This window comes from Triticum urartu, chromosome 5 (assembly GCF_003073215.2).
Source record: "Triticum urartu cultivar G1812 chromosome 5, Tu2.1, whole genome shotgun sequence".
NCBI lineage: Eukaryota > Viridiplantae > Streptophyta > Magnoliopsida > Poales > Poaceae > Triticum > Triticum urartu.
The window spans coordinates 51,585,054-51,602,871 of record NC_053026.1 but is presented as its reverse complement, the minus strand read 5'-3'; the positions used below and the strand labels follow the sequence as shown (position 1 = coordinate 51,602,871).

At 41.8% G+C, this 17,818-nt stretch overlaps 1 non-coding gene across 1 annotated transcript; it reads left to right on the top strand.

Annotated features, from left to right (window-relative positions):
• Window positions 1-17,262: 17,262 nt before the first annotated feature.
• LOC125511856 lies at window positions 17,263-17,394 on the top strand. The gene has a single exon (XR_007285130.1). It is a non-coding gene; the product is annotated as a small nucleolar RNA Z247 (small nucleolar RNA).
• The last annotated feature ends 424 nt before the right edge of the window (window positions 17,395-17,818 follow it).

Sequence of the window (17,818 nt, the reverse complement as noted above, 5' to 3'; positions counted from 1 at the left end):
AGGAACATGTCAGTGTTGCAAACTTACGATGCCTGAATCTGGTAATTAACTAACTTGAACTTGTACGGCCAACTATCATATGCTTCTCATCGTTGTGCGTTGTAATGAATACCAAATCACAAAGCCAATCTGGTAAGAAAGTTGATAACCTTCATAAGATTACACACTTTAATCTAAAAAACATAATCTCAACACAACCATTTGTGAAATATGCTATTTAGTTCATTGGTTCACTTGAGGAGGAAATAGACTACTGCCTGTTCGGTTGTTCCTCTTGGGGGCATATGTGCTCTTTCTCATTAATTCATCAACTGATTCGGTGAAAAAACTGAACATGACCCTACTCTACTTCAGTTGTCCCATCATCATCATAATCATCATATAAGCATAAGCATCTAGGAACCACTTCATCTCAGAACCTTTTTGGCTCCATATTTCATCACCTACCTTGGTCCTGATGCCAAGGCTTCTAAATTATATTGTCGTGCATGTTGTTTTGGTGCTTAAGTTAATTCCACAAAGAGCTTGATAGTTGCTGGCACATTATCCGGCATGCCTTTACTTTTCTCGATAAATGATGGATTTTATTAGCTTAAAATGAAGAGAAACATAAGCTTCCGATCGCCTTGCCCGGAGAGGTTTGACGAAGCTGCCCTTTTTGCGATCAGCGGCAAGAGAGCATTGATCACCTCCTCATCTCATGTGAATTCACACAGACCATTTGGCACAAGGATTGGTCGGTCTGGGGCAAACTGGACTAGACTCCTGGTTTTTTTTGAAAAGGACCCCCGGCCTCTGCATCAGAACGATGCATGCAACCATCTTATTAATAAGCAAAATGTTTAACAAAGTCTTCGGGTCCCAAAAAGGTAAAAGAAAAAGGCTCACAAAGAGCGAGACAAACATGAAACATGATAGCCACAACCAGCGGAATAAAAGTAGATAGAAAACTAAACATCTATCCTATTACATGACTGTCATCGAAACCGGTTGAAGATAGCCCGTGCTACTATCTCCCACCGGATAGACCCAGTTACCATACGCTCCCCGTCATCCATCGGAGTGAGTAGAGACCACATACGGAGCAGTGTAGTGGCCCGAAATATAACCTGCAAGAAATGAATATGTGTTGTTCTATTAAAAACCAAATCGTTCATGCAGTTCCATACTGCCCATAATAAAGCACATGCTCCTACATGGATATGTTTCACTGTTTCTAACTCTAATCCATTTAGCCATGTCCCAAATAACGTGTGGATAGTAGTCGGAGGAGTAATGTTAAACGCTATGTGAACAGACCGCCATAATTTTTTTTTCATTGGGCAATCAAGAAAGAGGTGTTTGATAGATTCATCATGATCACAGAAGCTACATCTTCGAGATCATGTCCAGTTGCTTTTTGCCAAATTGTCCTTAGTTAGAATGACTTGTTTATGGACAAACCACATAAACACTTTAATTTTTAAGGGCACTTTGACTTTCCAGATATGCATCGATCGAGGGATAGAGCCAGAGTTGATAATATCCAAATACATGGATTTTACCAAAAACACTCCATTCTTGGTTAGTTTCCAGTGCAACTGGTCTGGCTGTTGAGAGAGTTGAACATCCATCAATCTTCTCACAAGATGGAGCCAAGCTTCCCAACCGTTTCCTGGTAAAGTCCTCCTGAATTGAATATTGAGAGGGTTGGACTGTAATACTATTGCAATATAAGCATCTCTACACTGAACAATATTATAGAGAGAAGGATATAGGACTAGACTCCTGGTGAAGAGGACAAGCTGCTATCGTGGACCTCGAAGCCGGTTCAACTAGTGCACAAAAAGAAGGACAATACACCATCATTCCCTTGGTTATGTGGTAGACGTGGAAGCATTGCAACGCCATGGTATTTGATAACGCAACAATTTCAACGAGTAAGCTTGTTAGTACAATTGTAGAAGAAGGTAGAGCTTGGTGCTTGGCGAGCCTTTTCGGCTAGGAGCTACCGGCTTTCTTCTAAATGTTGTCTAGGTGGGATAGTGAGGAGTAGTAAACATGTGTTATAGGCCATGGGCCTAAGTTTGTAATCCGTGGAGAGGATCTCCCCTTTCTCCTATCAATATAAGATACGCATGCTTGTGCGTATTCCAAAAAAAATGAAGTCATGTATATATAATGTAATGCCTGAGCTCCCGACGCTCTGAAGCCTACCATGCCAAAATTGCTGGAGTGCATCCTATCCTATGAACTATTCATCTCCGAGTTGTTTGTAGCCCATCAAAATATATAGACTAAAATGAGATTGAAGTGGACATCAAAATATGGATGCACTATTTGATTCCTTAGAATTATTCAGAATCTGCGGTAGAGTACTCCAATTGTTTTGAAACTAGACGAATTTCTTTGAGGAGGGTGACATCAAATCCCTAGAAGTCCAGAACAATCAATGGCGCAATGATATCCAAGTACGTTATATTGCTATATCTCGGCATGGAAAGTGGCTCTCTGCTCGAAAGTCCTCTTATGCTCGCGAGGACAGATGGACCTACCGTGAACAATAAATTAAAAATGGTAAAAGAAATAAAAGCATCTGAATATTTTGTGGCAAACATTGTTGAATGTTTCAAGTGCTTGCTAAGTTTCATCATGGAATGGTATTTGCTGAAGTTGTGGCAAAAAAAGCACACAAAAATGATTTTGAAATTAGCATTTTTGGAGCATCATTTTTTTATTTTTTGCCATGACTTTAGCGAATGTCATCCCATCATGAAACTTTGCAAGCACTCCAAACATTCAACAATGTGTGCCTACAAAAAAGATCAGAATCTTTTGATTTGTTTACCTTTTTTAATTTATTGTTCATCCAGGTCCATCTGTGTTCGCAAGCAGATTTTATTTTTTTGAAAAGGAGGATCTGTGTTCGCAAACAGATACTCTGCGTCTGTGTTAAACTGCATTTAGAACCTATGATACACTACTGTTCCATCAAGCATACACTTCTCAGGTAACCCAAGTAGCAATGTGGAAACTTGTTGCATCTTGCAGCCATCATAAGAGTTACATCAGGCATAAACCACACTGCGGTCCGCGGAAAATAGTTGTCAGCCTTTAGGGATCCACTTTTATCGGTTGCGGATCAGGAGCGTCTGTATCCTTTGCAGCTCTATCTCTCTCTTCCATGTCTGTGTCTTCTTCAGTTGCCTCTTTCTGGGAAAGCATCTCCTTCAATCTTGTCAGCTCTACATCTTTACTAGTAGATTTTAACTCCTCTTGCAGAATGGACATCTAAGCAAGAGTAGGCAGAGTTCAGAAAGTTTAGTGGACAAAAAAGAACAAGTAATTCAGTAGCGACAAGAATGATGAATACAACTCACTTGACCTTTCAATATCATTTGTTAGGCCATCCAAGAGCTTGTACAACCCTGACGAAAGAATAAAAATCTTAAGCAGCTCCATGTTAGCATGATATCCATTCACAAGGAGCAGAGCAACTTCTGTTCTAAATGGACTAGAAATATCCACAAATTTTGACAAAATCTGATCAGAAACACAGAAGTTGGTTCTCATTCCACTTGGAAATAACTTCCATACCATCGAATTGATTCCCGAGCTGATTGTTCGGGGTCTTCGGAACTGCAATTTTCATTCCAAGTTCATGGATCTGCATCAAAGATACTTTGTCATAATGCATTCTCACAAATATAACGAGGCAACGAATTTCTCTTGTATGTTTGTTGCTCAAAGAATGACCAACGATTATTTTCCTTCAAAGCAGAGAAACATATAGAAAACGGCTGACGTCTGCTGGTATACTTACTTTTCCTTCAAAAGCCATTGCCCCAATCTCTTCATTTTCCTCTTGCAGTGTTCTACACTTGGCCATTAGCATTTTCCCATGTTTGTTGGATGGAGTAGAATTGACAGCAACAACAATATCCTCTAGCTCTTTTATTTTTCTTCTTTCTCTTTAGATAAATTCAGGACAAAAATGGGCAATACCATTTATATTTGTCAGCAGCTCGGTGTCAAGGTATGCAAGGTTCAGGTTTCCTAAGACACCAAAACATTTTTTATCTTGGTGTTACCAGCAATTCAGCATGGCTAGTAATATGCTTGCATCACCCATCTATTATGTTCCCATACTAGAACATGACAGCGCGCTTTGCCACGCCCGCCCATCTTGACAAAATGGATGATAGAGATATTTTTCAAAATCATGGATGGTGAAATATCCGAAAAACTTGAATTACATATGAGAGAGTTGTTTAAAATTCTAGGGTATTGAATTCATGCTCCAACCAACTCATCCAAAAGTCTGATACGTCTCCAACGTATCTATAATTTTTGATTGCTCCATGCTATATTATTTACTGTTTTGAATGTTTATGGGCTTTATTATACACTTTTATGTCATTTTTTGGGACTAACCTATTAACCCAGAGCCCAGTGCCAGTTTCTGTTTTTACCCTGTTTTAGGGTTTCGAAGAAAAGGAAAATCAAACGGAGTCCAATTGACCTGAAACTTCACGGAACTCATTTTTGGAAGGAAAGAAGCCCAGAAGACTTGGAGTGCACGTCGGGGGATCTGCGAGGAGGTCACAAGGCAGGGGGCGCGCCCATCCCCCTGGGCGCGCCCTCCACCCTCGTGTCCCCCCTGACGTACTTCTTCCGCCTATATATCTCAATATACCCTAAAAACATCCGTGAGCACAATAGATCGGGAGTTCCGCCGCCAGAAGCCTCCGTAGCCACCAAAAACCAATCTAGACCCGTTCCGGCACCCTGCCGGAGGGGGCAATCCCTCTCCGGTGGCCATCTTCATCATCTCGGTGCTCTCCATGACGAGGAGGGAGTAGTTCTCTCTCGGGGATGAGGGTATGTACAAGTAGCTATGTGTTTGATCTCTTTCTCTCTCATGTTCTTGATTTGCCACGATCTTGATGTATCGTGAGCTTTGCTATTATAGTTGGATCTTATGTTTCTCCTCCCCCTCTACTCTCTTGTAATGAATTGAGTTTCCCCTTTGGAGTTATCTTATCGGATGGAGTCTTTAAAGATTTGAGAACACTTGATGTATGTCTTGCCGTGCGTATCTGTGGTGACAATGGGATATCACGTGATTCACTTGATGTATGTTTTGGTGATCAACTTGTGGGTTCCGCCCATGAACCTATGCATAGGGGTTGGCACACGTTTTCGTCGTGATTCTCCGGTAGAAACTTTGGGCACTCTTTGAGGTTCTATGTGTTGGTTGAATAGATGAATCTGAGATTGTGTGACGCATATCGTATAATCATACCCACGGATACTTGAGGTGACATTGGAGTATCTAGGTGACATTAGGGTTTTGGTTGATTTGTGTCTTAAGGTGTTATTCTAGTACGAACTCTAGGGCTGTTTGTGACACCTATAGGAATAGCCCAATGGATTGATTGCAAAGAATAACTTTCAGGTGGTTTCGTACCCTACCATAATCTCTTCGTTCGTTCTCCGCTATTAGTAACTTTGGAGTGACTCTTTGTTGCATGTTGAGGGATAGTTATGTGATCCAATTATGTTAGTATCGTTGAGGGAACTTACACTAGTGAAAGTATGAACCCTAGGCCTTGTTTCAACACATTGCAATACCGTTTATGCTCACTTTTATCACTTGCTACCTTGCTATTTTTATTATTTCAGATTACAAATACCTTTATCTACTATCCATATACCACTTGTTTCACCATCTCTTCGCCGAACTAGTGCACCTATACAATTTACCATTGTACTGGGTGTGCTGAGGACACAAGAGACTCTTTGTTATTTGGTTGCAGGGTTGCTTGAGAGAGACCATCTTCATCCTACGCCTCCTACGGATTGATAAACCTTAGGTCATCCACTTGAGGGAAATTTGCTACTGTCCTACAAACCTCTGCACTTGGAGGCCCAACAACGTCTACAAGAAGAAGGTTGTGTAGTAGACATCAAGCTCTTTTCTGGCGCCGTTGCCGGGGAGGTTAGCACTTGAAGGTATATCTTTAGATCTTGCAATCGAGTCTTTTAGTTTCTTGTTTTATCACTAGTTTAGTTTATAAAAGAAAACTATAAAAAAATGGAATTGAGTTTGTCTCATACGCTTCACCTTTTTAATATCTTTCGTGAGTATGATGGAAAGGATAATTGTGCTCAAGTGCTAGAAGAAGAAATCTATAAAATGTTTGGCACTAAATATTTGAATGATGAGCATGATTGCAATGTTGTTAGTATGAATTCCTTGAATATACATGATGCTAATGATATGCAAAGCCACAAGCTTTGGGAAGCTATGTTTGATGAAGATGGTATTTTTTGTCCCCCAAGTTTTGATGAGCAAATTTATTATGATGAAAGCATGCCTCCTATCTATGATGATTATTGTGATGACACGTATGCTTTAAAGAATAATGATAACCATGAAACTTGTCATCTTGATCTTAATTTTTAATCACATGATAGTTATTTTGTTGAGTTTGCTCCCACTATTATTCATGAGAAGAATTTTGCTTATGCGGAGAGTAATAAAAATTCTATACTTGTAGATCATGAAAAGAATGCTTTAGGTGCTGGTTATATTGTTGAATTCATTCATGATGCTACTGAAAATTATTATTAGGGAGGAATATATGCTTGTAGGAATTGCAATAATATCAAGTTTCCTCTCTATGTGCTTAAAGTTTTGAAATTATGCTTGTTTTTCCCTCCTATGCCAGTTGATTATTGTTCGCACAAGTTGTTTTCTCAAAAAATCCCTATGCATAGGAAGTATGGTAGACTTAAATGTGCTAGTCATATTCTTCATGATGCTCTCTTTATGTTTCAATTCTTATCCTTTATGTGAGCATCATTGAAATCATCGTGCCTAGCTAGGGGCGTTAAACGATAGCGCTTGTTAGGAGGCAACTCAATTTTATTTTTATTCTTTGCTTTTTGTTCCTGTTTAGTAATAAATAATTCATCTAGCCTCTGTTTAGATGTGGTTTTATGTTTTAATTAGTGTTGTGTCAAGTAGAACCGTTGGGAAGACTTGGGAAAAGTCTTGTCGATCATGCTGTAAAAAACAGAAACTTTAGCGCTCACGAGAATTGCTGCCATTTTTATTTGGAGAGTGATATTTAGTTAATTCTTTTTGAAGATGATTAATAGATAAATTCCTCACGTCCATCAATTTATTTTAGAATTTTATGAGTTCCAGAAATATATGTTTGATTCAGATTACTACAGACTGTTCTGTTTTTGACAGATTCTGTTTTTCGTGTGTTGTTTGCTTATTTTGATGAATCTATGGCTAGTAAAATAGTTTATAAACCATAGAGAAGTTGGAATACAGTAGGTTTAACACCAATATAAATAAAGAATGAGTTCATTACAGTATCTTGAAGTGGTGTTTTGTTTTCTTTCGCTAAACGGAGCTTACGAGTTTTCTGTTAAGTTTTGTGTTGTGAAGTTTTCAAGTTTTGGGTAAGGAATCGATGGACTATGGAATAAGGAGTGGCAAGATCCTAAGCTTGGGAATGCCTGAGGCACCCCAAGGTAATATTCAAGGATATCCAAGAGCTTAAGCTTGGGGATGCCCCGGAAGGCATCCCCTCTTTCGTCTTCGTTCATCGGTAACTTTACTTGGAGCTATATTTTTATTCACCGCATGATATGTGTTTTGCTTGGAGTGTCAATTTATTTTGTTAGGATTTGCTTTATGTTATTTAGAACAATGTTTTTCATCTTTTATTTCAATAAAAGTGGCATTGATAGCCTTTACTATGCCTATGTTACAAGTATACATGTTGCTGTTTGAAAACAGAAAGTTTACCGCTGTTGCAATAATTCCCTAGAAAAGTCAGAATGTTATAAAATGTTGAAACCTTTTGAATATTAATCTTTGATAAATTTAATACAGTGGGAATTTTATTTCATAATTTTTGGAGCTAGGGAAGTATGGATGTTGCTGCATTCTTTACAGACTATCATGTTTAGGCAGATTGCTGTTATGTTTGCATTGTTTGCATATGTTTGCTTTTTTAATGATTCTATTTGAGGATAGGACTATTAAATATGCAGAGGCATTTAGTATGCAATGTTGAATAATAATTTTAGTGATTTTCCACAGTAGAGTATGATAAGATTTTTGGCAATGGTTTATACTAACTTATCTCACGAGTCCTTGTTGAGTTTTGTGTGGATGAAGATTTTGAGATTTAGAGAGACCGTGACATGAGAGGAATTAAGGAGACACAAAAGTTCAAGCTTGGGGATTTCCAAGACACCCTAAGATAATATTTCAAGAAGTCTCAAGCATCTAAGCTTGGGGATGCCCCGGTTGGCATCCCATCTTTCTTCTTCAACAACTATCGGTTAGTTTCGGTTGATCCTAAGTTTTTGCTTCTTCACATGTTGTTTGCCATCCTTAGAATATCATTTTATTTAGTTTTTCTTTCTGTTTGAATAAAATACCAAGATCTGAAATTCTTTAATGTTAGAGAATCTTCACATAGTTGTATAATTATTCGACTACTCATTGATCTTCACTTATATCTTTCGGAGTAGTTTGTCATTTGCTCTAGTGCTTCACTTATATTTTTTTAGAGCATGGTGGTAGTTTTATTTTGAATAAATAGATGAACTCTCATGCTTCACTTAGATTATTTTGAGTCTTAAATAGCATGGTAATTTGCTTAAATAATCCTAATATGCTAGGCATCCAAGAATAGTAAAAACTTTCATATAGAGTATTGAATACTAAGAGAAGTTTGATGCTTGATGATTGTTTTGAGATATGGAGGTAATAATATCAAAGTCATGCGTTGAGTAGTTGTGAATTTGAGAAATGCTTGTGTTGAAGTTTGCAAGTCCCGTAGCATGCACGTATGGTAAACGTTGTGTAACAAATTTGAAACATGAGGTGTTATTTGATTGTCCTCCTTATGAGTGGCGGTCGGGGACGAGCGATGGTCTTTTCCTACCAATCTATCCCCCTAGGAGCATGCGCGTAGTACCGATGTTTTTGATGACTTGTGGATTTGTGCAATAAGTATGCGAGTTCTTTATGACTAATGTTGAGTCCATGGATTATACGCACTCTCACCCTTCCATCCTTGCTAGCCTCTTCGGTACCGTGCATTGCCCTTTCTCACATTGAGAGTTGGTGCAAACTCCACCGGTGCATCCAAACCCCATGATATGATACGCTCTATCACACATAAACCTCCTTATATCTTCCTCAAAACAGCCACCATACCTACCTATTATGGCATTTCCATAGCCATTCCGAGATATATTGCCATGCAACTTTCGATCATTCCGTTCATCATGACACATTCATCATTGTCATATTGCTAGCATGATCATGTAGTTGACATAGTATTTGTGGCAAAGCCACCGTTCATAATTCTTTTATACTTGTCACTCTTGATTCATTGCATATCCCGGTACACCGCCGGAGGCATCCATATAGAGTCATAATTTGTTCTAGTATCGAGTTGTAATCATTGAGTTGTAAATAAATAGAAGTGTGATGATCATCATTATTAGAGCATTGTCCCAAGTAAGGAATAAAAAAAGAAAGGCCATAAAAAAGAGAAGGCCCAAAAAAAAAGAGAAAGGCCATAAAAAAGAGAAGTCCCAAAAAATGAGAGAAAAAGAGAGAAGGGACAATGTTACTATCCTTTTACCACACTTGTGCTTCAAAGTAGCACCATAATCTTCATAGTAGAGAGTCTCTCATGTTATCACTTTCATATACTAGTGGAAAATTTTCATTATAGAACTTGGCTTGTATATTCCAACAATGGGCCTCCTCAAGTGCCCTAGGTCTTCGTGAGCAAGCAAGTTGGATGCACACCCACTAGTTTCTTTTGTTGAGCTTTCATACGTTTATAGCTCTAGTGCATCCGTTGCATGGCAATCCCTACTCCTTGCATTAACATCAATCGGTGGGCATCTCCATAGCCCATTGATTAGCCTCGTTGATGTGAGACTTTCTTTTTTTTGTCTTCTTCACATAACCCCCATCATTATATTCTATTCCACCCATAGTGATATATCCATGGCTCACGCTCATGTATTGCGTGAAAGTTTATGAGTTTAAAATTATTAAGGTATGAAACAATTGCTTGGCTTGTCATCGGGGTTGTGCATGATGATAGCATTCTTGTGTGACGAAAATGAAACATGACTAAACTATATGATTTTATAGGGATGAACTTTCTTTGGCCATATTATTTTGAGAAGACATAATTGCTCAGTTAGTATGCTTGAAGTATTATCATTTTTATGTCAATATGAACTTTTGTCTTGAATCTTATGGATCTGAATATTCATACCACAATTAAGAAGAATCACATTGAAATTATGCCAAGTAGCACTCCGCATCAAAAATTCGGTTTTTATCATTTACCTACTCAAGAACGAGCAGGAATTAAGCTTGGGGATGCTGATACGTCTCCAACATATCTATAATTTTTGATTGCTTCATGCTATATTATTTACTGTTTTGAATGTTTATGGGCTTTATTATACACTTTTATATCATTTTTTGGGACTAACCTATTAACCCAGAGCCCAGTGCCAGTTTCTGTTTTTGCCATGTTTTAGGGTTTCGAAGAAAAGGAAAATCAAACGGAGTCCAATTGACCTGAAACTTCACGAAACTCATTTTTGGAAGGAAAGAAGCCCAGAAGACTTGGAGTGCACGTCGGGGGATCTGTGAGGAGGTCACGAGGCAGGGGGCGCGCCCACCCCCCTGGGCGCGCCCTCCACCCTCGTGAGCCCCTCATGGCCCCCTTGACGTACTTCTTCCGCCTATATATCTCCATATACTCTAAAAACATCTGTGAGCACAATAGATCGGGAGTTCCACCGCCAGAAGCCTCCGTAGCCACCAAAAACTAATCTAGACCCGTTCCGGCACTCCGGTGGCCATCTTCATCATCCCGGTGCTCTCCATGACGAGGAGGGGGTAGCTCTCCCTTGGGGCTGAGGGTATGTACAAGTAGCTATGTGTTTGATCTCTTTCTCTCTCGTGTTCTTGATTTGGCACGATCTTGATGTATCGCGAGCTTTGCTATTATAATTGGAACTTATGTTTCTCCTCCGCTCTACTCTCTTGTAATGAATTGAGTTTCCCCTTTGGAGTTATCTTATCGGATTGAGTCTTTAAAGATTTGAGAACACTTGATGTATGTCTTGCCGTGCGTATCTGTGATGACAATGGGATATCACGTGATTCACTTGATGTATATTTTGGTGATCAACTTGCGGGTTCCGCCCATGAACCTATGCATAGGGGTTGGCACACGTTTTCGTCGTGATTCTCCGGTAGAAACTTTGGGCACTCTTTGAGATTCTATGTGTTGGTTGAATAGATGAATCTGAAATTGTGTGACGCATATTGTGTAATCATACCTACGGATACTTGAGGTGACATTGGAGTATCTAGATGACATTAGGGTTTTGGTTGATTTGTGTCTTAAGGTGTTATTCTAGTACGAACTCTAGGGCTGTTTGTGACAACTATAGGAATAGCCCAATGGATTGATTGGAAAGAATAACTTTGAGGTGGTTTCGTACCCTACCATAATCTCTTCGTTCGTTCTCCGCTATTAGTGACTTTGAAGTGACTCTTTGTTGCATGTTGAGGGATAGTTATGTGATCCAATTATGTTAGTATCGTTGAGGGAACTTACACTAGTGAAAGTATGAACCCTAGGCCTTGTTTCAACACATTGCAATACCGTTTATGCTCACTTTTATCACTTGCTACCTTGCTGTTTTTATTATTTCAGATTACAAATACCTTTATCTACTATCCATATACCACTTGTTTCACCATCTCTTCGCCGAACTAGTGCACCTATACAATTTACCATTGTATTGGGTGTGTTGGGGACACAAGAGACTCTTTGTTATTTGGTTGCAGGGTTGCTAGGTAACATATTTCAACAATCCCCCTCACGACTAGGCTATTTTAGTCCCTATACGTGGGATCGATGTAGGACACAGAATCGTTTTTATTTAATACTGCGTTGGCAGGGTCTTGAACTCAAGACCTCTTGGCTTTGATACTATATTGAATTCAAGCTCCAGCCAACTCATTCAAAAGTCCGAACTGATGAAAGGGCTAGGCAATATATTTTAACATAGGGTTGTTCAAAGTTCTAATGAATTCGCATAAGCAACACAAGAACATATTCATTCGAGGAAGAATTGAAAAAGATGTTTACGGACAAGATTTAAGTTTGGAAACAAATATCCAAAGAAACCAACGTTTGGGCATCACATGGCATAAAAACCTTACTGAAACTTTTATTAACATGTGAGGGGGTCCTTGAACGACATTCCCACCAAGCTTTCGTAAACCATGATGTTGAGGATAAAAACAAGGTATAGGTAAAGTAGCTGCAATATTAATCAAAATATGGAACTAATCCAGCTTTTTTCAAGTTTTAGAAAACAAAACCATGATTCCTTTTAATTTTGAGAATCTACACAACTTAATGATTCGATGATTCAACATAAGATATGCATAATCAACTTGATTAATTAACACAATATTATGGTATCTTATTTTTCATTGCCCAGCAAGGATCTTTTCAATAAATATTAGAAGGAGATGACTCAATAGATGGCAAGTCTCTTTAGCCAAAACAAAACTGTATGGCCACATGGAGATAAGCTGGATTGATGATTTAGAAATTTGTTAGAAGATGCCTTAAACATGCCGTACTACCATGGCGAATGAACTTAAATACTGGGTAACCGGTCCACTTATGGTTCCCTTCTGAACCAGTAAATAAAGTTATCAACAAAACTTATTTGAACCGAAAAGCACACACATTCAGATTGGTCTACGTTTCTAAGCTAAATTCAGGAGCCTAAAATGTCATAATCTAGCTGTGATGATAAGAACTTAATAAAGCTCAAAGCATGGTTGTGATTTTGAGCCAGCCTAATAACGTGGCCTAAGTTAGGCCAAAGAGCCTCAAGTAATAAGTTACCTCTTCAAGGAAATATTTTTGACTCCTCGACGTGATGAAAATAAATACTTGCAAGTGCACAACTATACATGCTTTAGAAAAGGAATCATGTCTGACTGGTGATACCCTGTAAAGCTTTTTTTCTTTGCGGCAAGATACCCTGTAAAGCTAATTAATCAGTACTCTCTTTTGCGCTTTGAGCCACAATATGGAGAAGGTACTGATGGGTTTGCACAGTGGCATCAATAAGCAACGGCACCTACAAGGTTGTGTTCTACAGTAATGCAATCTTCTGGACTATCCTAGTTTCAAAGATGAACCTCCAAACAAGTGCAAGGAAATTATGGAAGCCACCGACCTCCCTTCAAGCACAAATTGTGAAGCAGGCACAATTCAGAAACCAAAGGGGCATAGTATTTCAGAATCCAAAAGGAAAATCCCCAAATCCCAACAGACCCTAAACCCTTAATTCAGTGAAAATCTAGGACTGAAGCAATGAGGTTTTTGTGGGTGTTGCCAGCAACCGTCTTTGTGGTCTGAAGCTGAAGCCATCCTATGCGAACTTTACAACAAGCAAAATTTAAAGGTAAACATTTCCAGACGGCGCGCCGGCCGAAGATTCGACCGGTCACGCACGCCTCGTGAGATAAAAACAAACCCAATGCCCCTCCTGTAGCCATGGGTCCCATGCACTGCTTTTCTCCGCATCCATCCTTATCTCTTTCACGGGAGGTGCCCAGCTTAGCCATTCCTTTCCTCAGCATGCCCCGCCATTTCTCTCTCCCATCCACTTCTTCAGCTGACACCGGAGTACGACGTGACTACCACCGGTGCCGGCAACGGCGACCAACTGCGCTGGAGCAGAGCTGCAACTGCGGCGATGGGAAGCTACAACCTCGGGTAGGCGGAGCTGCAACCGAATGTTTGTTTGAGTTGCATCCGACGACGCTGTGCCGACGGGCGCGAGCTACAACCGGCTGCTATGGGAGCTGCAGCCATAGGTGGTGGAGCTGCAACACACGTTTGGCAAGCTGCATCTAGCGGTACAAAGCTCCACCTGCGGGTTCGCTGGTGCTTGAGATAGTGTTGGAACTGTCAGCCGTCATTTGCCTGCGAGGTGTTTTTGTTGGAACTGGCATTTTTTTTGCTGGAACTAGCTATATTTTTTGCTACATCGACCCCTGGAGCTCTCCCCTACTGAATTTGATTTTTCCTGGAACTGGTGTTTTTTTTGCTGGAACCTTGTATTATTTTTGCTACAACCACTGGAGCTGTTTTCCTGCTGATTTTTTCTGCTGGAACTAGAGCTTTATTTTGCTGGAACCTAGTAAATTGCTGGAACTGTCTTTTATTTTTGCTACGACCGGCCAAAAATTTTGCTACGTTCCGGCGACGAAGGCCCATGGTTTTGCTGGAACCGGCAATTTTTTTGCTGGAACTGGCTAAAATTTTGCTTCAATTGACTATTTTTGTTTTTCGTAGTTGCTGAGATTGTTTTTTTGCTGAAATATAGTGTTGCAAAATCGACAACGACGGTGAGCCGTAGGCGGTGACGCCGTGCTTCGAATGGGGTGTGCGAGCTGCTGGAACCGACTTTGGCCGCAAGCGCCATTAGGCTTTGGGAATGATGGTGAGATTGGAAGGGCATGTGACGACGGCAACGTAGAGCTACGGCGAGCTGTGGTGAGGGGTAGCGAGCTGCGGCGACAGAACGTAGGGGACGCCGGCGAGCTACAGCGACGGACGTGGCAGACGCCAAAGAGCTACAGTGACGGACACGGCGGCAGATCTACTAGTGCTTCAAGCCGATGGTTTTTTTTGGCTAGACACGGATGAATCTGCTTCGTTGGGATTGCCAGATCGGATGGCTGCCAGGCGACCGGCCGAAAGTTGGGCCGGTGCGCCAGCGCCTATCACTGCCCAAATTTAAAACCAGTGTATCTACCTTCACAATAATCAGAAATAACAAGGGTAGCAGAGAGGGCTGGCTGAGTCAGAGCGTTTGACAGTAGAAGATGTCGAGCGTCTCCGGGACGAGCAGGTGCTAGGGTAGAGTGCAAAGATGTGCATCCCGGTGTAGGCGTGGCTGCTATAGATCCCAGTCGATGCGTCGACGGAGGACTGGAACTGGAAGCGATGGAAGAGCGGCGGGGCTAAGGCACACCAGAAGAGAGGGGCGATGGGCGCTGATGCAGGGAAGGCAACGTGTCTCTCTCCACATTCGTGTCCGTCTCGCCGACCTCTGCTATTGCTCAGAACCGTCAGCTCCATATATGTAACTGGTGGAAGTAGAAGTAACCGACCTCTACTATGGTCCTCATGAAGGAAGATTGATTTATTTTTTGAACTAGGCATAACCCCTTTTCATTACTTTCATAACGAAATTACGGAAATACAACTGCCCCAATATAGTTCAAAGGAAACTAAAAAGGGAAAAACGAGTTCCAAGCATCATCAGAAAACCCACTGTGAGCACTCGTCATCGAGCAACTCATCATGCGTGAAAATCCAGTGACACGTACTCCAATAGCTAGCCTAACAGGGGATAGTCCAGCAAAAAAAGGTGCAAACAAAGACAAGGCTCACAAGTGAGCTAAAAGCAAAAGCCCACGCAGGGGCAAAACCGCCAGACCAAAATGCATCTAGGTAAGGCAAGGCTCTGTTGCAGCAGCGTATGAAAGCTCGCATCAATCCATCATTGGATCAACTAGAGCCGCACAAATCCTCATCATAGTCGACGCATTGGCCCTAAGCATCTTGGCACCATACTCCATTCCTTCGCAGTCAGCTCCAATCATCATACCTGCCCAGTAAGTAAGAAATCAAAATAGAGAAAACCACATCAAAAGGAGTCTTTAGCACTTTATGCTCGAACGCAGCCCAGTTGCAGCAATTTCAAATAGCCCAACAAACTGCAGCTAACCCAAAGGTATAAAATTTAGCTCCATCAGGTAGGAAAATATAGTATCAGAAAAAGTATTGACACGGTCTTGGTTGATTTATTAGGTAACGTCCCAAAATCACGTGGGCTCAGGAGAGATATCATGGGGAGACCAGGGTGTTTTCTTTTTGTGAAAGGCATATGAGAGACCAGCCGCACCTTTTAAGATGTCCTTTTATTTATGATATAGGCGCTTGATCGCACAAACGGGTGTGTAGGCATTGGCGAGCCACATCAAACAATGGAACCCTCAAACCCTTAAAAAACCAACAATGAATTCTTTGCCTTTTATGTATCAGCATCATTAGAAGAGTCATTTCTGGCGAAAGCCTTGTTTGAGCTAACTCTCTCAGCTCCGTCCTCTCTCGACTGCCTATCACAGCCAACTCAAGAACAATGGAGACAAGGATGTTTGGTGAGCTGTTGTATTACACAGCCGGGCTCTTTTCTTCTCTCTTTCTCTTAACACAAAGAAAACATGGTGACAACTTATATGACACACGTGTTAGAATTATTGTATAGGGATAGGAGAGGTGTTTAACTTGTATCTCAACTCTATCTCTTCTTCTTCTTATCCCTTGTAACGACCTCCTCCTGGTCGATCTCCTCTCAACCGATCTCTCTCTCTCTCGATCGGTTTCTCTCTGTAAACGTGTGCACCAAGGCATTGCCTCAATATATACAACGCGGCCCGAGACAAAGGGTTCTACGCTTCCCAAACTACTTTACATGGTAATAGAGCCTCTTCCTCATCAGATCGAAAGAGATCACATCTAGCTACCTACGCGACCAAGCCATGTCTACCACCTCCGCCTCCACGTCGCCCAGCACCATGGGCGCGATCACCACCACCTCCTCCACCTCCACCTTTGCCTCATCATCCACAACCATGAACTCCTTTCTCGGATCGCCGCCACAGGAGAAGCTGACCAGGGGGAACTTCCTCCTTTGGAAAGCCATCGTGCTTCCCCAGATCAAGGGTGCCCAGATGGAGCACCACCCGATGCAACAAGCCCACCGCCGCCGGCCATGCTCACCATCACCAAGGATGGAAAAGAAGAGCAAGTCGCCAACTTCGCCTGCACTCTCTGGTATGCCCAACAGCAACAACTTCAAGGGTTCTTGATGGGTTCTTTTTCCCGCGAGATTCTTTCTCAGGTGGCCACGCTCCAGACGCCGGCCGCGGTGTGGCGTGCCATCAACGACATGTTTGCTGCTCAGAGCCAAGCGCAGGCGATCAACACCCGCATCGACCTCACCAACCTTAAAAGGGTAATATGTCCATGGTAGAGTACCTCGGCAAGATCAAGACGCTCACAGATGAAGTCGCGTGCACGGCCTCGGCGCTCTCCGATCCGAAGATCGTCTCCAAGATCCTTGCTGGCCTTGACATGGAATATAACCCTGTCGTCTCTGCTCTTGCTGCACGAGTGGAACCAATCACGGTTCCAGAGCTGCACAGTCAGCTCCTCAGTTTTGATGCCCGCCTCACCCTCCTCCACGGCGGCAATCTCCGGCAATCATCTACATACTCCGCTTCAGGGGTCGCGGTCATGGCCGTGGTCACCATGGAGGCAACCGTGCCGGTGGTCGCGGCCGTGGCTCCTCTTCGGGCGATGGCGCACGCTCTGGTGGCACCTACGGCCACAACACCGAGGGCGGCGGCTACGGCAACAACCATGGGGGTGGCGGCTTCAACTCCAACACTGGCCGCCGCCCCTCCTCATCACGTGGTCGTCCTTGCTGTCAGCTCTGCAAGAAGGCCGGTCACGAGGTCATCGACTGTTGGCATCGGTATGATGAAAACTTCGTCCTGGATGCTCGTTTGGTTGCAGCTGCTGCGAGTAAGGCGGGGATGGCGTTTGGTATGTTGACTCCAGCGCTACGGACCACGTCACAAATGAGT